The sequence below is a fragment of the Diabrotica virgifera genome, chromosome 3 (genome assembly GCF_917563875.1).
Source record: "Diabrotica virgifera virgifera chromosome 3, PGI_DIABVI_V3a".
NCBI lineage: Eukaryota > Metazoa > Arthropoda > Insecta > Coleoptera > Chrysomelidae > Diabrotica > Diabrotica virgifera.
Genome location: NC_065445.1, coordinates 19,290,305 through 19,302,882, shown reverse-complemented (window position 1 = coordinate 19,302,882; position 12,578 = coordinate 19,290,305).

Below are 12,578 nucleotides of genomic sequence, written 5' to 3'. Positions count from 1 at the left end.
ACTGGCGCCCACGATTTATTGTTATTTTTCTATATTTTCTAGTCTTTGTTCATCTTGATATTCCCTTTATATCCATCATCTATATTCTGTAGATTTACTGTCTTTGACGACGCGAAAAATTGGCCGAACTATCCTTGAGTATCAAGGGCTCATTCTCTTCTATACCCTGCTAGCTTAACTACATTCAGTTCATCCATCTACTTCTGTTTCTGTCAATAGTTTACCATCTGACTCTTTCATTTCACATTCCCATACAAGTACTACTTGTACGCTAAGGTAGTATTTGTTACATTTGCTTCCCAACGTAGAAGCCCCTTCATTCCAATACATTTGCTACCCCTTCTTTGCCTACTTCGGTTGGAGTTTAGATATTTCTCCCAACGGTTACTCAAACAGAAGTACCCCACATTTTTGTTACAAGCTTTACTTTTTTCAAGATAGTCAATTATTATAAAGCCTTTGCAATCCCCTGTAGTAACCATGACCTTTCCAATCCATTAATTATTATGGTAGGAGAGCCCAAGTGGGGATTTTTGCAGTTATTCGAGCGCGTCAGATTATCACATGGGGAGAAACCTTGCACCCTGTAAATGTACTTCTACCATATATTGGCTTTTAATACAGGGGAGTTCGTAAAGGGCGGGCCGAAAAAAAATCTATCCTTAGAAAAACTCAAAATTGTCAGATTAAGATAAGGTAAGTTAAATACATGCAAACCACTGTACACATATATTACGCTCAAACTCCGAATTCGAACAATGTCCGAAATTTTTACTCATTTCGCGATGTGGACAACATGAATTACCCACGTCGCGGAGTGAGCATTTTATTCGGACATTGGCCGAAGCGAAATACCCAGAACGAGTTGTGGGTAAACGACAGTACTCAATTTCCGAAATAAACACGTTCGCCGGAGATTGATCAAAACCATAATACCCATAATCCGGCATGGGTAATCTATTGTACCCACGTCGGCGTCGGGTCGTGGGTATTTCTAGTTTGCACAAACGTCGAAATCCGTTTCTCACGGTTCAAACGTGCAAGTCGAGACATGTCACCCCCACTATCCTCACTGTTAACAACTAATAGGCCTATTGTCTATTTTCATTGACATTAGTGCACTCTCGTTATACACAAGTCGTTCTTTTTTGCCTCCTATTATACTTCGCTGATAATAATTTCTTCGTAGCGTGGCTCCTCAATAATAAAATTTCGACTTGTGAGATCATCCTTCAGTTTGGAGTAAAATGATTTCATCGTTTTAAACAAAACACAACAGCACTTTAAAATAAGTCAACACACATCGCGAAATGAGTAAAAATTTCGGACATTGGTTACACTCAAATTCCGAATTCGGAGTTTGAATGTAACATATATTTCAAAAATCTGGCGATTTAAGCGGGGCGTAAGGAAATGGGTGAGTCACAAAGCTTCACAAGAAAAAAGCGAATATTTCGAGAAATGAATGACAGATCGAAAAACTAAAAAATACGTGCTCGATATTTTCAAAAATCAATCGAATGGCACCAAACACGGCCCCTACGGTGGTGGGGTGGGGGTTACTTTAAAATCTTAAATGGGAGCCCCCATTTTTTATTGCAGATTTGGATTCCTTACGTAAAAATAAGTAAATTTTATTCGAGACATTTTTTCTAATTATGGATAGATGGCGCTATACTCGGAAAAAACGATTGATGGAAACGAAGTTCCCACTAAAATGGAAACTGAACTAAACTTTTTTTTGTTTTAGGACTTAATTTTCACAACGAACTTTAATAGGTCTCATAACTCTCGAGTGACTTCACATTTAGCATACTTTCCTCCCCTACTATTATCTTATATTGTAAAATAAATATTAATCTTTGTAGTATTCATTTTTGACAAGTATTGTTTGAATCTCAAAAAAATTTGATTGATGAAAAAGTTTCAATTTTTCCTGATATAACTTTTCTACAAACGTAGAATTTTTTATTTATTTTTTTATTTTATTGTACACAAATATTAAACGAAGTAAATCTTAAGACCCAAAGCATAGGGCTCCTCAATCTTTCATCTTTCGTGAAGACATAATGACGTCATGTGATATGGTTGACCGTTTCTCCCTAATACTCCCTTTGTGGGGTGCTGTGTGTTATTTCAGAGACTGGGTAATCGGTAATGGTTTTATTAGAATTCGACCTCCTTTCTAGATAGCTTCTGAAGATTTTTTTAAATCTCTTAGGATGGTAATTTTATTTTATATAGTGAAATAAAATTATTATCATGTATAAACATTTTCAAAATGTAAAAACATTTTCAATTCCTTTGCAATAAGAAAATTCAGCAGCTGCATAATACTCTGGTTAAATCGGAGAGTGCAGGAAGAGTCTATACCGGTTTCGGAGGTTTCTTCCTCCTCATCAGTAGTCCCATATCCTCTTCTCTCAATTTCCCCAGGTATCATACTTTGAGTCTTTCCGAACTGCAAAGAACGAACTGTCGCGGATGAACTGGATCCATCTACCGAAAACCAAAATAAGTTATCAATCGAAGTAGCACAGAAAACGACAAGAAATATCGTTCCCATACCACCAGATTGACACAGGTGGAATATTTTTTTGGTTACAACCTCCCGAGATTTTAAAAAATTATAAATTATACAGGATGCCGAGAATTTTTTTTAATTATTACCTCTTGCAGAGTGATCACAATAGGATATAATGCTTCATATTAGGTGACATTATTTTATGAAAAATATCTCTGATCGCCACATAGATTTGCATGATTATGTTATCTTTGTCAGGTAATTTATGAGTTTTCGGCTTTCTTAGTGCAGGAGCCACGTCTTCTCTCAATATCGTTAGTTCTGGTTCTAGGGACTGAAGTTGCAACTGATTTCCCCTAGCTGTATTGTCTTTTATAAAAAAACAGTCTTCTTTCCAACGAACTTTGATTTGTATTGTATATTGTAGCAACGTGCCATCCTCCTGTCATATCTCTAAGTACCTTGACCCTTAACAAATGTCATGCGGTATGTCATATATTGCCGAAAATATATTTTGTGGTTAAACGTGTTTTATAAAAGAAACTATGAAATATTATCTTTGAAAACTTTGTGAATATCCACAAATTTCCGAGATTAACACTTTCCACCATCCTGTATTTGTACATAACATAATCGACGTCAATTTTGACCCAAATCGCGTTTCATTTAACATGTCTATGGCTCAATCTCGTCATACTCAATATGCACGTGTTTCCATTCTAGCTCAAAATTCGTCAATACTAATCCCAGTAATTTAATTTTCCTGTGTCGGTGAAAGTTTCCCACCAAAATTATCATGGATATTAGGAAAATACACACAGTATAAATATTTATCTCGCCTCTTCAAATCACACCGCTATCAAAATTGTTTGCCTGGTGTCGGTAATCGAATAAACTTAGGATTCATTGACATTGCTGGAAACCCATTAGCAGATAACACCAAATCCAAAAATATCTGAATATTTAACCACTGCCACATAGACGTAGTATGTTATAACTAAATATAATATTATATTTAGTATATAAGGTACGTATGGAGTAGCTGTATATTGGTACCTGTCTACAAAAACAAGGGAGACATACAACAATGTACAAACTACAGGGCTATAAAACTACTTAGCCACACCATGAAAATATGGGAGAGAGTAATTGATAGAGGGATACGTGAAGAAACCGAAATATCCGATAATCAATTTGGCTTTATGCAGGGTAGATCAACAACAGATGCAATTTTCATTGTAAGGCAGCTGATGGAAAAATAAAATAATAAAGATACCAACGCTCATATGGTATTCATTGATCTTGAGAAAGCACACGATAGAATTCATCGAGAGATTCTGTGGTGGGCACTCAATAAGAAAGGAGTCCCTGGCGAATATGTAAAGATTGTGAGAGATATGTATGAGGAAGTAACGACTAGTGTTAGGACAGGCGTGGGAGAGACGGATAAATCTCAGGTGAAAGTAGGATTGCACCAAGGCTCGGTGCTTAGTCCTTTTTTATTCTCATTAGTTTTGGACCAAATAACAGCGAAACTACAGGGTATCATTCCATGGTGCCTAATGTATGCTTATGATGTAGTGTTAATAGAAAATAGTGAAAGAGACTTGGAACAAAAACTGGAACAGTGGAGACAAGCTCTGGAGGAAAAAGGTTTAAAACATAGTAGGACAAAAACAGAGTATTTGGAATCTTCATTTAAAGATGGAGTTACTACAAATAAAATGGTATCTTTGGATGGTGAAATGATTGTGAAAAGCAATAGTTTTAAATACCTAGGATCGGTATTACAGAGTAATGGAGAAATAAATGGAGATACATGCAGTAGAATTAGGGCTGGATGGATGAAGTGGAAAGTAGCGAGTGGTGTGTTGTGTGACAGAAAAATTCGAATGAAGCTGAAGGGAAAATTCTATAGAACAGCCATAAGTCCGGCTACAATGTACGGAACTGAATGTTGGGCAGTGAAAAAGAAAGAGGAACAACGAATGCATGTAGCCGAAATGAGAAAGCTTATATTATAATAGAGGAAGTCTAGGTGTGCCACCAATTGGTGCCGAAATTTTAGAGTTGCCGAAAGAGAGAGCTTAGATTAACCTTCCGATGACCAAACTTTTTTTGTTACACGGATGACCAACGGGGGAAAAAATGACCCCATGCCAAAAATGACAATTGACAAAAGAAATGTTGTTTTAAGAAATAAAATAATGTATTCGTAATTTTAATATTAGTATTGTATCAATAAATGATAAATAAACATTAGTAAAACATATTTCAATCACAACTGAACCAAAACAGGAATCACCATTCTGAACATAGAATTAAAGTGATTTTGAAATATACACTAATTTACGTCGCCACATGTTTAACAAACAACTTTTTTTCAATATTGGAATGTTTCTTACAAATAATTCCACATAATAGATGGTATTTACTTAACATAAAATTATAACATGGAAGGCCAAGGGAGTTCGTCTTTGACCCCAAATTCAGAAGAAAAAATTTTTATTTTTTTTTCCGTAAAATATAGAGAATTTTTTTATTACAAAATATGAGGGTATCTAGACTAGAATGATATTAAATTTAATAAAAAAAAATGAAATTAAAATTGAAAATATTTCTGAATTTATTAAATAAAAACGTACATTGAGGTCAACATTTACCCCCTTGGTCATCCGAAGGCTAAGATGGTTTGGTCATGTTCAACGTCGAGACGTTAATCACGCAATTCGAAGAATAGCTGAAGTGCAGATTCCTGGAAGGAGTAGGAGAGGAAGACCAAAGAAGACCTGGGGGGAGACGATAAGGCAGGACATGTTGGTAAAGCGGATTAACATTGATATGACCCACGATGGAATTGTGTAGAGAAATGCAATTAGGGAAGCCGACCCCGCATATGTATAAGGCAAAGAGAATGATGATGATGATAAAGTGATATTACAAATTATACATTTAAAGGTAAGATCAATATCATTACTTCCCCTTCTTGTAGTGCCTATTCGTTCCGGATGTTGGCGACCTTCATGGCAACCTGTACTTTGCACACTGCTGCTCTGAAAGGATATGTGGTTGTTGTGTTGAACCATGTACGTAGATTTTTCAGCCAGGATATCCTTCGCCTTCCTGAGCCCCGTTTTCCTTTTACTTTTCCTTGCAATATTAGTTGTAGCATTCGACTGTAGCTTGGTTGTAGCTGTCACCGAGGTATTTGATTTTGGCTGTTTTTATTGTGGTTAATAACTCTTTTTCTTTTTGTATTCTTAATAAAACACCCTGATTAGTAATGTTGTCGGTATAAGATATCTTCAGGATTCGACGATAAAGCCACATTTTGAGATCAATCAAGTTTTTTGTAGGTGGCATGTGAGAGTCCACGACTCAACCCTGTACAATAGTAGAGGAAAGATATACAATCGTATTAAATTGATTTTTATGGGTTTTAATATATCATGACATTTGAAAAGACGAGCCATTTTTTTTTAAATGCACATCTTGCTTTTTCTATCCTACATTTTGATTTCTACATTGATTAGTCCAAATTGTTGTGCATTCTTTGTTTGTTCTAAATGTTTAGTGAAAGTCCATATTTCTGAGTTACTTTTGTGATTCTATTCATTAACTCCGGGAGGGCTTTTTGTCAGCGAATGCCACCATATCATCTGCGTATCTTATGATATTGATACATTTTCCATCAATCATCTACTGCTTTTTGAAATATTTCCTTAGAGTATATTATGTTCAACAGCAGTGGTGATAGCGTACATCCTTGTCGGACCCCACGTTTGATTTTGATGTCGGCGGATTCACCTGCCTCTGTCTGGATAGACGATGTTTGATTCCAGTAAATATTGCTAATAATTCTTTGTTTAGATCATCGGTGTTTATTTCAATATTGCTTAGTATCTTCATCAGCTTGTCGTGCTTGACTGTACCGAACGTTTTATGGTTATCAATAAACCACGTATAAATATCGCAATTTTCGTCTCTACATCGATGAAATAGCATATTATACTAGAGAGAGCGTCTCTCGTACCCACTGCATTCCGAATACCAAACTGTATACGGCTGATTTTTTCTTTACTTAGACTATATGTACATACATCCGTGAAACAAATAAAAAACAGAAAAACCTCTGAAACTCGATTGATTTGACAACGCCGCTTAACGGCGACTTATGGCGCCGCGTAAATATCTGTCGACTTTTACTTAGAAATAAAAATTGTAAAAACGTTGTAGAAATAAAATACAATTTTGAAAATTGACCATATAGACCGGTAAGGATCTGTTTTTAGGTGAATGTGAGAGGTGGCATTCAGATTTTTGCGGATAAAGTTAGGTGATAACTTCGTTAATAATAATTGATTTATGCTCCTTCTCAAATATGCCCGGAACATTAATAAAAAAAATAAAATATTTAAAAATTTCAAAAAATTTCGTTTTTTTTTCTACTTATTTTGCTTATAACTTTAAAACGATTCATTTTGGAACAAAGTCGTATAGGAATAAAACAAAGATAATTAAATTTTCTATAAGATGCGATTGGTTAAAAATGTCTTAATTTATCACCCTTGCTGCAAAATAGCAATAAATATAAAATAAGGGAACAAAACAAGCCTGTCCTTATTCAATGATTTTTCATAACTTAGGTTACACTTTGTGCTAAAACCGTACATCGAATTTCATTAAAATTGACTTATTAGATTTTGAATAATAATTTTACAATCTAAACTTTTTTTAAAAAATTAAATATTTTTTAAATCTTGCACAACAAAAACTAGAACATACAAGGATTTGTCAATTTTTTTACATATAAAGAAGCCCTCCACCTATCTAATGCACTTTACAGAATTGAAATCGGATTATTTAAGCAGCCTCAGCAATGTTTTAAAGTTATAAACAATTTTTTGGCTTATAAACAAATTAGTCCTGTGGCCAGGAGGGGGTTCTACGGGCTCCTTTATTTAGATGGACTTACCCAAGATTTTTATGTATTTTTTGACCCGTATAACAAGATTTTTTTGGGTAACAGTTGATCCGGATATCGATAAGGTTGTTATAAACAAAGAACTTGAGGAATTACATAACATCGATTTTTCGCAAAATAAACAAAACATTTTTTTGTATTTCTTGGGTAATTCTAAGCAAAAAATGTTCCCACAAGTTTTTTCGTAGGATGCATAGTTTTCGAGATAAACGCCGTGGAACTTTCAAAAATTCGAAAAATTGCAATTTTTGAACGCGAATAACTTTTGATTAAAATAAACTGCGCGTCATAGAAAACGAGCACCCTAAAAAATATGTAATTTTTGAAGTCGTGTATCTCCTAAACTTGTTGTCCGATTTAAGTGATTTTTTGGATGTGTTATACCCTTGTTCTTTGTCAATATATCTGTAATAATATTTTTGCTAAAAAGGTAAATTTTCATTGTATACCGGGTATACGAATCAATCTGTGTTTTTTTCTCAAAGTTCGCAACACTCTGTGGAATATTCTAGCATTTATAAAATACTGAAATTAAAACCCAACTATAGCCTCAGGTTTTCTTAACATTCCGTTTTTTGATTCATTCGCTTATGTTGGATAGTACAAAAGTTAGGTACTTTAACAACTATCCATGTTCTTTTTCAGTACATGGTGTTTCTAAACAAGTGCGGCAAACTTTAAGGGGTAGTTCTGCATTAAAAAATAATGACAGTTTGCTTTATAATCGTATGTCCGCAAATGCTTCGTTTCCGAGATACGGGATGTTGATTTTTTTCTTACAAACTGACGATTTATTTATTGCTTTAAAACCGGTTGAGATATGCAAATGAAATTTGGTGAGTTTTAAGACGTAGTTATTGCACATTTTTTGACATACAATCAAGAATTTTATATTCACCATTGGCGTGCATACGGGTAATATGATCGGTCATATTACCCGTATGCACGCCAATAGTGAATATAAAATTCTTAGTTGCAAATCAAAAAATTCGCAATAACTATCTCTTAAAACCTAGCAAATTTCATTTGCATATCGAAACCGGTTTTAGGGCAATAAAATAAATCATCAGTTTCTAAAAAAAATTCAACATCCCGTATCTCGTAAACGAAGCATTTGCGGACATAAGTTTATAAAGCAAACGGTCATTATTTTTTCATGCAGAATTGCCCGTTAAAGTTTGTCGCACTTATTTACAAATAACCTATACTGATGAAGAACATGACTAGTTGTTAAAGTACATAACTTTTGTATTATCCAACATAAGCGAATTAATCAAAAACAGAATGTTAAGAAAACCTGAGGCTACAGTTGGGTTTTAATTTCAGTATTTTATAAATGCTAGAATACTCCAGAGGGTGTTGCGAACTTTGAGAAAAAAACACAGTTTGATTCGTACACCCGGTATACAATGAAAATTTACATGCTTAGCAAAAATATTATTACAGTGATATTGATAAAGAATAGGGCTATACCATATTCAAAAAATTACTTAAATCGGACAACAGGTTTACGAGATACGCGACATCAAAAATTACCCATTTTTTAGGGTGCCCGTTTTCTATGACGCGCAGTGTATAAAATAGCAATTCTGCTGACAGCATTTGAAAGTTTAAGGCTATGGGTACATAATTCGCAAATATTTTACGGCTATCCCTACTTTTTCTGTCTTTACACGGCAAATTGCGTGTAGTAAAATTCAGACTGGTATGGATATGTAAACATTACTAGAATGTCATTCTACTTGAAAATGTCTTGATTAACTTAAAGAGATGGGGCTTTTGAATGTTCTTGGATAACTGTTATTTTTGTATATGTAATTGCAAATTGTTAATTCAGTTAATAAATGTAATAATTTTTTCACTAACTATGTATTCAGTGATTGTAATAATTTATTTGTACAACAAAAACTAATACTCAATCGAGAAAAGAGGAAAAGTATTAAAGTGATTTTTTAATAATATATTGTTATGGAACTCTTACAATTTTGAACATCTTTAACAACAAAATACTTGGATCACAGAATATATTATCCTGATGTATTCTCTGCTTGGATCTTCCACAAATAATACACAATAAATAACTTTTTATTAAGTTCACGTCTTAAATCAATTATTTATCAAATACATTATATATCAATAATATTTAATCAATACCTCAAAATATTCCCGATGCAATGTCAAATATTTAAAATTGTCACTGATTGTCAGTGTCTGACTGACAATATATGCTGACAATATTATATTCGGCTGAGTGCGTTGTAAGACAAAGATAGATTTGAAAAATATTACCACGGCATTGTGTTCATTTTTTTCGAATCCTGAAAAAACCAATAAATATTTTTGAAAAATTTAAAGGCAGAATGAAGGATTAAATTATTACCGAGGGCCGAAAGTACCTTAGAATAAATAAAAAGTTTATTTTGAATCAAATATTTGAAATTAAAAATCACAATAAATTTTCTCTTAGATTTTCACCCCTGTAACTTATTTAAATAAACATTATAGAAGTTCTCAGGGACTTTTGGCCCTCGCTAATAACGTAATCTTTCATTCTGCGTTTAAATTTTTCAAAAATACTTATTAGTTTTCTCAGGATTCGAAAAAAATGAATCCCCATTTGAATAGCATTTCAGCCGAAAATACGTACCGATCCTCTTAAGTCAAATTATACCGGTTTTAATTATTTGCATTGCTAAAAGTTAGTTTTTTTTATTAAACAAAGCTATTTGTTTATAAGCCAAAAAATTGTTTATAAGTTTAAAACATTGTTGAGGTCCCTTAAATAATCCGATTTTAATTCTGTAAAGTGTGTTAGATAGGTAGAGAACCTCTTTATATGTAAAAAAATTAGACAACTTCTAAATGGTCTGCTTTTTGTTCAGAAAGAATTTAAAAAATTTTAACTTTTTTAAAAACATTTAGATTGCAAATTTATTATGCAAAATCTATGAGGTCGATTTTAATGAAATTTGGTACACGTTTAAGTATGTTACAAATAATTTCCTAAGCGAATTACTAAGGTTCTAAGTGTCACCAAAGTGGTTAAAAACATTGAATAACGACAGGCGTATTTTGCCCCTTATTTTGTATTTATTGCTATATTGCAGAAAAGGTAATACATTAAGACATTTTTCACCAGTGGTATATCATACAAAATTCAATTATCTTTATTTTATTTCTCTACGACTTTGTTCCAAAACGAATCGTTTTAAAGTTATAAGCAAAGAAAGCAGAAAAAAATCGACGTTTTTCGAAATTTTTAAATATTTAAATTTTTTTATTAATGTTCCGGGCATATTTAAGAAGGAGCATAAGTCAATTATTATTACTGAAGGTGTCACCTAACTTTATCTGCAAAAATCCGAATGCCACCTCTCACATCCAAAAATAGACGTTTTTTCACAGATCCTTACTGGTCTAATATTTATTTTATTGGTTTTAGAATAGAAAATATCCCTTAACTTTTCCAAATTACAATTATTTAACATTAATAAAATAAGCACCGCTACTGAAAATACAATCGGTGTGAATGTTAAATCTGTTCGAGATGTAAATGGAATCCATCCTCAACTATGATTCTCTTGGGAAATGTAAAAGATCAGCGTCGTTTCGGATTCTTTCGGGAATTCACTTAATTTCTTACAGGTGGATCTCTTTATTGGTCGATAAAGTTTAACTATAAATATCATTTTACGATGGATATTATAATATAAGGAGAACATACTGAGAAACATACAACGAAGGATTGTTTTTTTTTTCACGGTACACTCTTTGGTATTTTATGCTTTTTCGTTTTTAAGTAAATATTCATCATCATCATTTAATACTACTCCTGGATATATTTTTTCCTTTTTGTGCTTTATTTTTCCTTGTTGTGATATGTATATTACAATTTTTTTACATTTATAGGATTATAAAAAACAGCTAATTCAAATTCTGGTGACCAGAATAGCAGAGTTTGGACAAGAATACGGGCTAACAATGAATGTCAAGAAGACAAAGTTTATGAGAATATCGAAAACTCAAAGAAATAACGAAAATCTCTTCATAAACGGATCCAACATCGAACGAGTCGACAAATATGCATACCTTGGAACAATGATCAACTCCACAAGAGATTACTTACAGGAAATCAAAATCAGAATAGAAAAGGCTAGAGCAAATTTTAACAAAATGTGAAAGTGATCTGCACAAGAGATTTGAAGTATGAGCTAAGAGTTAGGTTGGCTAGGTGCTACGTTTTCTCGACTTTGTTTTATGGAATGGAAGCTTGGACCTTGAATGCTACATCAATGAAAAAACTAGAATCATTAGAGCTGTGGGTGTACAGAAGAATTCTGAAAATATCATGGACAGAACCAGTCACAAACAAAGAGGTTCTGAGAAAGATGAATAAAGAAACGGTAATCATAGATACCATCAAAACAAGAAAATTGGAATATCTCGGATATATTACACGTGGAGGGAGATACAGCTTGCTCCAATTGATTATGCAGGAAATATTCAAGGAAAGAGAAGCATAGGGAGACGCAGAATATCGTGACTGCGCAACCTGAGAGAGTGGTACGGGTGTACATCAAATGAACTTTTTAGAGCAGCCGTCTCTAAAATACGAATAGACATGATGATTGCCGACCTCCACCGCCGAGATGGCAATTAAAGAAGAAGAAGAAGAACTCCCAACTGGAAGAGGACCACGAGGCAGCGCTGGATTAACCATTAGGCGGACTATGCGACCGCTAAGGGCCCGTGCACTTGATTCGGCCCGCGTTTCACTCAACTGCATTAATAGCCCAGTAAATGAACGGGAAATTCGGCGATACCGTGTAATTTTCAGGGGCAACTCCTAATTGCATGAAAATTTGGATTTAGGTTCTACTTACCCTCCACTTCGAAGTTGAAATTGTGCCGTTGGTTGCTTTTACTTGGGGGTGACAATCACCCCTTCTCGGGGGTGAAAAAACATACGTTCAAGATAAGACCGGAAATGAATAAATTGGCTGATTTTAAGCAACTTTTGTTCTATAGACTTTTTTACTTAAGTCAATAATTTTCGAGTTATTTGCCATT